The sequence below is a fragment of the Lissotriton vulgaris genome, chromosome 2_1, assembly GCF_964263255.1.
Source record: "Lissotriton vulgaris chromosome 2_1, aLisVul1.2, whole genome shotgun sequence".
Taxonomy (NCBI): Eukaryota; Metazoa; Chordata; class Amphibia; order Caudata; family Salamandridae; genus Lissotriton; species Lissotriton vulgaris.
Genome location: NC_141687.1, coordinates 1718327603 through 1718340826, shown reverse-complemented (window position 1 = coordinate 1718340826; position 13224 = coordinate 1718327603).

The window sequence follows — 13224 nt, the reverse complement described above, 5'->3', positions numbered from 1 at the left end:
ATACTTGAGAAGTAAGGGTGATGTAATTGGATGCTAAAGTCTTGGGGAGCCAGCTTAATAACCAAGTAGGGCAAGGAGTCCTTCGCCCACTCAAAGGGAAACATGGAGCCCAGGACACTTTTTTGAGAGGAAATGACTAAGAGATTCAAAATCTGGGATTTCTACAGAATTACTTTGAATCCCAAGGTCTTCCTGAAGGTCCGGAGATCTGCAACCAGTGCATCAAGCCAGGATATCGGGTCAGAGATCGCCATATGACATCATCAGCGTAGAGGCTGACTAGGTGCTTATCTCCTCCAAAGGGATTCCCAGTGATTCCCAGGTTGTATCTCAGCCGTTACACCAGAGGCTGAATGTATACAGCGAAAAAAAGAGGGGACAAGGGGCACCCATGGCGTGTGCCCCTTTGAATTAGAACGGCAGGGGATAAGAAACCGTTGACCCTCACTAAAGTTCAGGGGGCTCTATTGACATATCTGACCCACCTGCAGAATTTCTCTCCAAGGCCAAATTTTCGCAGTGTCTCAAAAAAAAAGATAGGGCAAATGAACACAATCAAAAGCCTTCTCAGCCTCAATGGAAAGGAGCAGTGCCTCCTTCCATGACCTGTAGATTTTTTTTATCTAGGAGGTGCAGGAGTCATTTGGTGTTACCACCACACTGGCACGCTGGTATGAATCCTGTCTATCAGGCCTGGCATGAATGGGTTCAGATGGTGTGCCAAGATACTGGTGAACAACTTAGAGTCTATGTTCAAGAGAGAGATGGGTCTATATGACCCAGAGAGGACTAGATCCTTGCCCAGCTTCAGAATAACCAAAATAGCAGCCTCCAACATAGAATCAGTGAGGCATGCTGAATTAGCAAACAAGTTGTACAGACAGGTAAGCAGGGGAGCCAACTCATGGCAGAAGACTTTATAGAATTGTGCACTAAAACCATCGTGCCCCGGTGATTTCATTGACTTTAGGTGAGTGATAGCCAAGATCACCTCCTCTATTCATATGGGTTGTTCGAGAACCTCAGCTTCTATATCAGGAAGGGAGGTAAGGGTGACCTTGCGAAGATAGCCCGAGGGGTCCCCGCTAGGCCCATCAGAAGTAGACTATAGGGAACCACAAAAGGCCTGAAAGGCTGATGCATCTCCGCGTCTGAGCAGACCTCAGTAAAGGGTCCATTGCATATCTCTGTTACAGCCTCAGAATGTATCTTACTACTGAGGCGATATGTTAGCATACGCCCACAGCAGTTACTCCTGAGGTACAATTTGTGCTTAAGGTATATCATAGCATATTCCACCCTGTCAAGGTAAACACATCTAAGAAGGAGCAGCGTTTTTTCAAGTTCCTGCCATATTCTGTGGGCATCTGTCCATTTGTGGATGGCCTCAAGTTCCACGACCAATTCCTCCAAGTGCTGTCGTTTGTCCTGATGTCAGCGGTTTTCCACTGCGGGAGACCGCTATGAGTTCTCCCCTCACAAACTGTCAAGAATTCCTGTCATGCGAGGGGAGGAAAACGGTAACCAGCGAAAACGGACTACATCTCCCAGGATGCTTAGCGGTTGAGAGGTTATGTAAACAGGAGAGCTGTTACATAACTCAAGGAAAACACGCCCTTATGTAAACAGGAGAGCTGTTACATAACTCAAGGAAAACACGCCCTTATGTAAACAAGAGAGCTGTTACATAACTCAAGGAAAACACGCCCTATAAAGGGAGGAACCGGGAGGTACAACGCTATCGGATATTGTGTTTACACCGACGTACCTGCTTCATGAAGAGCAGCGTTCCGGAGTGGTGCTCCAGTAAGGCAAGAACGGAGGTAGGTCGAGTCGTTACTCCCTGGGCCGTGTCTTGCCCCATCGTCACCTGTGAAGGACCCGGAAGCTCTACCGGTCAACCATTGAGCTTCGCTTTTTGACTCGGCTGAGTCAAAGCGCAGTGGCGCTTATGCTGGTTGGAGTCGTAACTCCCAGCCCGACCAGAGATACAGGGACTGCCAGCTGTAACGCACACCAGGAGGTGTTTGCCGCGTTACAGACTCGGAAGTCCACAGGATCGATCGAGCGGCTGCTCTCGGTTCAGTCTTCTTGCTTTTGATTGGGGTATCGGTGACGCATCACCAGGAGGTGACTCCGCGTCCCGGTGCAGTCTGAGGAAGAGGTTGAGCGGCTGCTCCCTTCAGGTAGAGACCCCGGCTGGGTGTTTCCCTGACTCCTCGATTCTCCCCAACACTCTTTGTGCCCCTCACAGCCTACCGATTGGCATTGTCGGCCATTTCATTTCTGCCCTCTGTTGGCATACGCCGGGATCGGCGTATATGCAGAGGACGGTTAGGACCATCCGTGCTGTGGGCTGGTAACGTACTTAGCCTGGAGGATTCCAGTGACTATAACTTTTGTTTACTCTTTGTATTATTTGTGCCTTCATTAAAATAACTAACCCTTCACAAGTGGTTGCGTCCTCATTATTGTGTCTGTTAAACGATCCTGAGACGTTCAGGGCGTTACACAAACAGCTTTAAGGCTTCCCAGACCGATGCCAGAGGTATCTTGCCAGTGTTGTTAGCTTGAAGATAGTCCGTAATTGCCTTTTGGAGATAATCAATCATAGTGGGGGACTGTAACAAGGGGTCTCTAAGACGTCAGCACAAAGTCAGAGGTTGGGTGACATCCAATCTGAGAGACACAGCGAGGGGGCATGGTCAGAAAGCAACCAAGGGGCAATGTCCGCCTCTGAAATATGGGCTAATAGGGTCGCAAGGAAATGGTCAATGCACATGCACACATTTTGAGAGCTGCCGAATAAAATGTGTACTCTCTGGCAGATGGGTGCAGCGGTCGCCAGATGTCCTGCAGTCCACAGTCTACCAGCCACTGCAATCCAGCTGCAGAGAAGGCCCCAGTTTGGTCAGAGTGCTGTCCTGATCGATCCATGTCTGTGTCCATAACCAAGTTCAAATCCATCCCTATCAGAATAGCGGCATCAGGATCTATGTGCGGGCGCCAAGGGGCTGGTAATAAAAGACCCTGACGCTCGTTAGGGGCATAAATATTCACATGAGTGAAGTGAAAGGAGCCCATTTTAAGCCAGACTGCTAGGAGGTGTCCCTTAACCTCTGTAACTGTGGATAGTATTTCCCCCTAGTACCCTCGTGAAAAAAGAATGGCCACCCTCCTCCTTTCTTAGTGGGGCACGCAGACCAGAGTTGGCTTGGGAACCAGCGGGATTGCATTCTGGAAACATCTTTAGAGAGTAAGTGTGTCTCCTGTAGGAGGCATATGTCACTACCGGATTGTTCTAAATGTGAGAGAATGGCAGACTGTTTAGTGTGATTGCTCAGGCCCCTTACCTTGAGGCTGGTGACCTTACGATCATGGAAAACATGGCAGGGAGGAGGAAAGTTGTGAAAAATCCCGTAACACATTTGGCAAAGAGACATCCCCAGTGGAAATAAGCCCAAAAGGTGCATAGTGAAGAGCCCAAAGTCGACCAGCTACAGAGAAGGAGTAAGAACCCACATACAATAACCCTTTAAAACCAACAGGAATAACATAAAAGCAATAACAAGAAAAGTCCATTGTGGAAAACTGCAGGTCGTAGAGCATGGACCAGCAGACGGGAACATGATCAACCAAATTCTCGAAGGTATGAAACGTCCCTGAGAAGGGGACCTGCAGAGCTGGAGCATGTCCCAAAGATATCTTGTCCCCGTCCCCACCTCCCACCAACCCCCCTGCTGCAGGGAACAATACTTCTCATGCTTTGTGCAGGATTCAGGATGATCTACTATAGCTAAAAATCGTGGACACATAGTAGAATTTCTGAACAAGGGCCTTTTTCTGGTTTCGGTAGTCCCATATGGTGGACTTGGTCTAGCTTTATGTATTTGTCAGCAGAGGACCCCCAAGATGTGTTGCAAGAGGGCCTCAGTATACTTTCCTAGGTCCACACCTTCTGCATGTCAGAACTCCGTTGATGCGTTTAATGTTACACCGTGAGCAATCTTCTAAGTCTTCCTCTTGCTTGGAGGTCAAGCTGCTGTTCCATGAGGCGGCAAAGGTCTTATTGCAGCCACTCCAGCTCTTCGACCTGTTCAGATTCCTGTTCCTACAGAGTTGAGACCCTGTCACCCACCTCCTCCAGGCCCCACCAAACTTTGTTCAAATCAGCCGAAAGATCTTTCTTCACCACTTGTGGATCATCTTGTAGTGACACGAATAAGGCCTTCATGAAGGACAGAGTTATCGGCCCCTCTGCGTCATCAGGCTCTGGAAATAATCCATACCAGGTGCAGTTACCTTGTCTCCTCAGATCCTCCAGGGTGCTTTATCAGCATATCCCTGAGGGAGCGGCCCTTCTCTGTCCTGGCTGATGGCATAGTGGTGTTTCAAATAAAGAAGAGGCTAGAAATGGGTGTCCAGTCAGTGATGATCTAGTTGAGGGGGCATGTGAGCGAGTGCCCCCCACTAAGCAATGGATATGGCCGGTACAAGATCCAGCTGGCTAGAAGTTATTTCTAATCACCCCTGGGATCCAGCAAAGGCGGGGCATCCATATGCGGCAGCCTGGCTGCTGGCAACAGTGGGCAGCCTGCGGGCTGTTCCAACTATATCTCTCCTGTAGTATCAGGATGTGTTACCCGTGAGGGGGCAATCAGGATGTGGTTATGGGTGCTCTGAAGGAGGGCAGCATTCAGGGATTCAAACGGAGCAGACCAAGCCCCAAACTAGTCCAGTTTATGAGAAGCAGCTGTCACTGTAACAAGAGGGAGCCAGGTCCCCCGTATCGCCTCACGTGGAGGGATAAGGACCCGCAGTTGGGCTTCCCAAGTTGATCCCCAGTAGGGTTCAGGCAAAGGTAGGTCATGAGTTCTATGTCGGACCTTGAGATTAGGCCCACCTGCAGCTCCAAACCCCTGGCTGGGGAGATCAAAGTAGCCCAACGGTTCGTCACAAAATGATCAGGTGAAGTTATCAGGGGACCCACTGGAAGGAGGGGAGGTCACCCAGAAGTCCCCAGATCCCTAGGGCAGCAATAAGTTCAAGTTCAAGTTCAGGAATTTATATAGCGCACTACTCACCAAGAGGGTCTCAAGGCGCTTGGGGGAGGGGGTGCATTATTTATCGAATAGCCAGGTTTTAAGTTCCTTTCTGAAGGAAATGTGGTTCTGTGCAAGGTGGAGGTGAGTGGGGAGAGAATTCCAAGTTTTGGCCGCTAAGTAGGAGAAGGATCTTCCTCCCATGGTGGATCTGTGGATGCGCGGAATTGCGGCAAGGGCTTGATTGGAGGATCGTAGTTGGCGGGTGGGTGTGTAGAAGGACAGTCGTGTGTTGAGGCATTCGGGCCCTAGTTTGTAGAGGGCCTTGTGTGCGTGGGTGAGGAGACGGAACGTTATTCTCTTGTTGACGGGAAGCCAGTGGAGGTCTTTCAGGTGACCGGTAAAGTGATCTTGGTAAAGTGAGCTTGGCGAGGGATGTGCAGTATGAGTCTGGCTGATGCATTTTGGATGCGTTGGAGTTTTTTCTGTAATTTGGCTGTGGTTCCGGCATAGAGGGTGTTTCCATAGTCCAGTCGGCTAGTGACCAGTGCGTGGGTGACAGTCTTTCTTGTTTCGGTGGGGATCCAACTGAAGATTTTTTTTGAGCATGCGAAGTACGTTGAAGCAAGAGGATGAGACGGCGTTGACTTGTCTGGTCATCGAGAGGGAGGAGTCTAGGATGAAGCCTAGGTTACGTGCGTGGTCTGTAGGTATGGGTGCTGTGCCCAGGGCCGGTGGCCACCATGAGTCGTCCCAGGCAGAGGGGGATGATCCTAGGATGAGGACTTCCGTTTTGTCTGAGTTTAGTTTTAGGCGGCTGTTTTTCATCCATTCAGCTACTTCTTTCATGCCTTCGTGCAGATTGGTTTTGGCGGTGTTAGGGTCTTTGGTGAGGGAAAGGATCAGCAGTGTGTCGTCAGCGTAGGAGATGATGTTGAGGTTGTGTTGTTGCGCGATGGATGCGAGGGGACTCATGTAAACGTTGAAGATGGTGGGACTGAGTTATGAACCTTGTGGTACTGCGCAGATGACTTCGGTGGCCTCTGATTTGAATGGGGGGAGGCGGACTCTCTGGGTTCTCCCGGCGAGGAACGAGATGATCCAGTCCAAAGCTTTTCCTTTTATGCAGATGTTGCTGAGGCATTGTATGAGGGTGCTATGACAAACTGTGTCGAAGGCGGCGAAGAGGTCGAGTAGGATGAGGGCAACTGTTTCTCCGTTGTCCAGTAGCTTTCGGATGTCGTCTGTCGCTGCAATGAGGGTGGTTTCGGTGCTGTGTTTGGCTCGGAAGCCGGACTGTGAGGTGTCGAGGGAATTGTTGGATTCAAGGAAGGCGGCGAGCTGGCTATTGACGGCTTTCTCAATTACTTTAGCAGGGAATGGGAGGAGGGAGATGGGGCGGTAGTTCTTAAGTTCAGAGGGGTCTGCTGTGGGTTTCTTCAGGAGGGCGCTGAGTTCGGCGTGTTTCCAGCTTTCTGGGAAGGTAGCGGAGTTGAAGGAGCAGTTGATGACATCACGGAGATGGGGTGTGATGATGGAGTTTGCTTTGTTGAAGATGTGGGGGGGACAAGGGTCGGTTGGCGAACCTGAATGGATGGAGTTCATTAGGCGGATGGTGTCTTCAGTGGTGATTGGGTTCCAGGCGCTAAGGTTGTTAGAGATCGGTTTAGGTTCGGAGGTGGGTGGAGTGGACTGTTCTTTGGATATGTTCTCAAAGCTGTTATGTATGTCGGCGATTTTGTTGTAGAAGAAGGAGGATAACGAATCGCAGAGGTCTTGGGAGGGAGTAATGTCGTTTGAGCCTGCGGTGGGGTTGGTAAATTCTTTGACGATGTTGAATAGTTCCTTGCTGTTTTGGGCGTTGTTGTCGAGTCGATCCTTGAATGCTGATTTCTTGGTGGATCGGATCAATTGGTGGTGTTTGCGGGTGGCTGCCTTGAAGGTGGTCAGGTTGTCAGTGGTTGGGTTTTTTCTCCATGTTTTCTCGAGAGTACGGCATAGCTTCTTGGATTTCTTAAGGTCATCGTTGAACCAGGGTGGCCTTTTTGCTACCCTGTTTGGTTTGGTGGTTTTTCAAGGGTGCTAATTCGTCAGCTCTGTGAGTGATCCATTGTTTGAGTTTGGTGGCAGCTTGGTTTGGGTCCGATGAAAGGGCGGGAGGGTTTTGGTTGAGCGATGTGAGGAGTTGGTCGGTGGTGATTTTGTTCCAGTTTCTTCGAGGGATAGGTTGTGGGGGGGTGTGGGTCGTGGTAGTTTTGTAGCTGAAGTGAACACAGCTGTGGTCCGTCCAATGGAAAGCTGTGGTGTGATCGAAGGATATGTGTTTGCTGGAGGTGAAGATTGAGTCGAGTGTATGTCCGGCTACGTGGGTGGGGGTGCCAACAAGTTGTTTGAGTCTGAGATTGGCTAGGTTGTCAAGAAGGGTGGGGGTGTGGCTGTCGTTTTTCTTTTCCAGGTGGAAGTATCCCAGTAGGATGTAGTTCTCGGAGTTAAGGGCATGTGGGCTGATGAAGTCAGTAATGTCTTCGCTGAATTGTGTGCGGGTTCCTGGAGGTCTATAGATGAGGGTGCCTCTAAGTGTGGTCCTGGGGTCGGTGTGGATCTGGAAGCGGAGGTGTTCGGCGGTTGCAAGGTTGCCGTCGAAGCTGGTCGTGATTCTGATGGTGTTCTTATGGACGATGGCGATGCCTCCTCCTGTTTGGTTGGTGCGGTCTTTTCGGATGATCTTGTAAGCGTCCGGGATGGCTATGGCGATGTCCGGTGCTGATGATGCGTTCATCCAGGTTTCTGTAAGGAAGGCGATGTCCGGTGAAGCAGTGTCGAGTATGTCCCAGAGTTCAGTGGCGTGTCTGTGGACCGAGCGGGTGTTCAGCAGGATGCACTTCAGGTGGTTAGAGTCGGGGTGGTGTTTAGAGGAGGAGGATTTGGTGTGGGTCTTGATGCAGGCGAACTTGCAGGAGTGGCAGGCGAAGGGACCGTGGGTGTGTCCTGGGGCAGCTTCGTAGCATTGTGGAGCGCGTCCGGGGTTAAGGGCAAAGAGGGTGGCGGCGTCATACGTTAAGCGGGAGGAGTGGGTTTTGCGGGGGCCAGGGGGCCTGGCACTGGGCGCGGTCCAGGCGCGGACGGGCGTTGACGGGCTTACCTTTGGCGCACCTTTGGCGCACAAGGGGCGCGACAGCTGCGCGTGAACGCTGCACGCAAGTGCATCTGTCATATGTGGATAGTGGAAGGGGAGGGGCGAGGGAGGGTCAGCTGGGAGGCGGGAGCGGGGCGGAGACCCGGGCAGGGAGGCACACAACAACAACAACAACAAAAAAATGGCAGGCAGCCTAAAACGAGATAGAAGCCAATGCGAAGCAAATGACAGTGGCACCGGTATAGTCAGGCACACCTTCAAATCTACAGGCAGGCAGATGAATTTGTACTAGCAGCGCACTTTCACAATCTAGCCACACGATGTCTGAATAGATAAAAAATTAAGCAAGCAGTCAAGGCAGTCTAGCGCTACAATGTTACCGTGAATGAAATGAAAGGCAGGCAATTAAAGCACTCGCTACGATATCACTATGAATAAGAAACAAGGCAAATAAGGCAGTCGAGCAATTCTAGTGAGCAGATTCAGTAAGCGTCGCAGCGATGTGCTACGATACCAGGCTGCAAGGCAGGCAGGGCGGGGAGCAGCGTGGGGGAGCGACCGCGTCTGCAGGATACAGGACGGTCACAGCGCTAATGCGTGAGAGCCGGCCTGATAGTATCAGTGGGAGGGAGGGTCAGCTGGGAGGCGGGAGCGGGGCGGAGACCCGAGCAGGGAGGCACACAACAACAACAACAACAACAAAAACAAAATGGCAGGCAGCCTAAAACGAGATAGAAGCCAATGCGAAGCAAATGGCAGTGGCACCGGTATAGTCAGGCACACCTTCAAATCTACAGGCAGGCAGATGAATTTGTACTAGCAGCGCACTTTCACAATCTAGCCACACGATGTCTGAATAGATAAAAAATTAAGCAAGCAGTCAAGGCAGTCTAGCGCTACAATGTTACTGTGAATGAAATGAAAGGCAGGCAATTAAGGCACTCTAGCGCTACGATATCACTATGAATGAGAAACAAGGCAATTAAGGCAGTCTAGCAATTCTAGTGAGCAGATTCATTCAGTAAGCGCCGCAGCGATGTGCTACGATACCAGGCTGCAAGGCAGGCAGGCCGGCGAGCAGCGTGGGGGAGCGACCGCATCTGCGGGATACAGGACGGTCACAGCGCTAATGCGTGAGAGCGGGCCTGATAGTATCAGTGGGAGGGAGGGTCAGCTGGGAGGCGGGAGCGGGCGGAGACCCGGGCAGGGAGGCACACAACAACAACAACAAAAACAAAATGGCAGGCAGCCTAAAACGAGATAGAAGCCAATGCGAAGCAAATGGCAGTGGCACCGGTATAGTCAGGCACACCTTCAAATCTACAGGCAGGCAGATGAATTTGTACTAGCAGCGCACTTTCACAATCTAGCCACACGATGTCTGAAATGTCTGAATAGATAAAAAATTAAGCAAGCAGTCAAGGCAGTCTAGCGCTACAATGTTACCGTGAATGAAATGAAAGGCAGGCAATTAAGGCACTCTAGCGCTACGATATCACTATGAATGAGAAACAAGGCAATTGCTGTCACCTGCTCCTCTAGAACAGTGCATGGGGCGGGGCAACCCCCCCCCCCTCCCCCCTTGGGAAGACTGCTACGGTATGGCCAAGGACGTGTGGTTACTCAAGGCCTCATGCAGCAACCGCCTGGAATCAGCAACTCGATTACTCCTAGATCAGGAGCCAAATTTGGCAGGCCTTACGTAGTGGGGGCACTTTGCAGACAAGTGTCCATTTTCATCCAGGGTACTGCCGAGGGCTTTGCATGCGGGGCCGGAGGGACAGACGATGGGCAGCGGCCAGGTACAGGTCACAGCAGAAATGCCACGGGTGGCTCGCCAGGGTCTGTATCGGGGCCCGATCCAGTGGGACCCAGTTCCCGGCCAGCTTCAAGGACGTCCGGAGGACTGGCAGCCGTGTGGGTGGGTGAACAATCTCAGTGGGAAGGCCGGCCAGGCTGGAAGGAGGCTGCCCAAGGGACCCACATTTTCCAGGCCCTCCTAGGCTGGACATAGGCGCTGCAGGATTCCCAAGTGGCTCCTATCACCTCCTCAGGGATCTCGGAGGGGGGAATCAGTGTCTGCGCTTCTTCAGTAAGCTGCAGTGGAGACCATCGGCATCCACCCCCTCACCCCAGAAAAAATGTCAATGAGGACACCGGGTGTGTGCCGCTGACTGGGCCTTGCGCAGCTACTCGGGCCTGAAGGCCAGCCGCTCCCCAATGCCTATCAATGGGCAGGCGAAGCACCCGCAGCCTGCTCACCATGCAATCCCAGTGGAGTCGCTCACAGAGCACAGTCTCTGCAAGGCGCAGTGGGCTGCAAGCCTGGAGGTACAACTATGCTACAGCACCTCAGCCCGGATCGGCAGTCACCATCTTGCCGCGGAATGTACCCTCGCCTCCCGCAGCCGTCACCAGGGGGATCGGACAGCCACATCTAACGGGGTCTTCAGTCTCCCTCTCGGAATCCCCTGGTAGTCGCCTTCTGGACAAGGCCAGAACGTTCAAGGATGGCAGGAAAGGCGCTTAACAGAGCAAATTAAGTGGCGGGTGGAGAGACAAAGAAACACGTCTCAGCCATCTCCCATCTTGGCCACACCCCACAGGCTGCATTTTAAAATACATTACGGCATTAATCTCTGTATGCCCAGTGAATTTCAGGGGATATTGATAACTGTATGTTAACTAGTGATTAATTCACTCGCTCAAGAGATCTTTGTTTATTCTAGTCAGAGCTTTGACTCAATATAAAGTAACATTTTGGGTTAATGTGCCTGCTGCATGGAACATGCAGTTCACAGTTGGCATTTTATGTAGGCACCTCATTGCTTTACTGCTTTTTTCACACACAGTAATTTGGCACTTGCAGATCATACGTTCTTTCTGATATAGCCCAAGTGAACTGTGATTAAGCATCAAGGAACTGCAGGCAAACTGCAAGGCATAGGTTTAGAACTTTGTTTTTCTTCCTCTCTCATTATGTTTTAAATCTTGACTCTGTGTTTCTCCAGACCACGCACTCTTAACATAAAATTCCAACCAGCTTTGATCACATTTGACACGCACATCTTCTAAATCTCATTGCGTTATGAACATCTCCTGTACACTGAGATATAGAACTGAATGATTAATTGCCTTTGTATAATACGTGTGTGTGATGTTAAGCACTCTGACACCCAACATTGGGATGATACCGCTATATTAAAAAAATAATAATAATTAAGTGCTATTTAAATTGTTATAAATGTGATAACTCATACAATTTCATCTGACATTCTTACAGTGCATATGAATATCTTACATACAGAGTCTGAACAAAGTCAAAGACCTGCCTACAAATCATAAGTACTTTTGAAAGTAAAACAATTATTTGAAAGTTTTATTAAATGTGTAAATGACCTGAGGGTATCACAGCACTGTATGGTGCACAGAGAACTGACAATTGCAACTATGGTGGTTATATAGATCATAAGGTTACCTCAAATTGTATACTGCCTACATTATGTGCAGATTGCATCAATATAAATGGTTGCGTTAATCGTTGTCAATGGAGGGTTGGCCAGGGTTGTGGTAAAGTTTGGGGTCATAAGGGATTTTCAAGCAAAAAAGATGTTATATTTCTCGTACAGGCAGCAGTGGAGGGGCTTGCACATGTCTTTGACAAAAGGGAATTCCAGATTCTGGGAGCATTTTCTGTGAAGGAGCATGAGTGTGAACTATCTTCTTGAATATTGCATTGGCATTTACATATTAGGATCCGAGTTAGCTCCCAGGCACGATGAGACTCCAACAAAAGGAGGGTTGATTGTCCTTTTAAGTGAGGCCTTTGTGTTGGGCCCAGATGGAATTGAAAATAGGAAACGCCCCTCACCTCCTAGGTTGCTTAGTAAAGGATAGGCAGACAAAGTATCAAAGTATAGGTGCTACTGAATGTGTCCAGGTCTCATATCCGGTGTCAAAATATGGCAATGGGATGAATACTGCATATTTCCCTAAGACGTGTCATATCCTGGAACCGACTCAATAATTTGTGCCAGATCTGGGTGGATCCCCTTCATCTCCTGCGCTGATTATTTGTAATTAATGTATAAGGTTGCCAACTGGCTACTTTTTTTACTGGCATGGATGGTAAGCTCAGGTCTATGAAGGAAAGAAATTCACGGAAATATAACAAAGCAAATATTTTTTTCTGTTTTTCAGTACATAATTAAAGGAGCAAATATAAGATGAAAGCACTTGAAAAGTGCACATTTGTTTGTTTGTTATGTGTATTTGTACACTACCTGGCGCTGACTAATTGATTACTGAATCATAACTGAGGTGAACTAAGGGAAAAATGCTCTTTTTGTTAATAAATTACGGCATACATTTATTTGACGTTTCTACAGAATCTTAAAACCAAAGAATTTACAGTATTTATCTGAAGAAAGGTGGTAGCCTTATCTGGGTATAGCCTTGTGTACCTACTCTGTATCTAAAGTTTTCAATAGTCATTCGTTTGTGTTTTTTAACTCCAGAAATCTGCAAAAGTAAAGAACATCTGGAAGCGGGTATTGGCTTTAATTAGAGGAATCACTTGAAGCTTCCTGATGACACAGATATATTATTTTTTAGATCTATTGCAAGGGAGCTATCAGCAAAGCTGTGAAGTGTGTGCTTTTAAAAGACAGTTACCAAAAAAAATGCTTCCTGATGGCACACATATATTCTTTTTGAGGGGTATTGTAAGGGTGCTACCAGCTAAGCCTTGTAGGGTGTGCTTTTAAAAGACATTTATTAAAAAAATGCACTACATACAGCCTGCAATGAGTCTATATTTTGGAAACACTTTTGATCTTAAACCTTTTTGCGCATTCTGCAAAAGCCTATCTTATACTGTGTGTAATACAAGTTTAAAATAATGCCTTATATGCTCGCAGTACTTTGTTACAAGCTGGGACATTGTAGCACTAAACATACACAAATCACTATTCTCCACTGCACCAACCAGGATTTGGTGCAGTGCATGAACTAATGAAGGTTTCATAATGTACAATAGTGCATTTC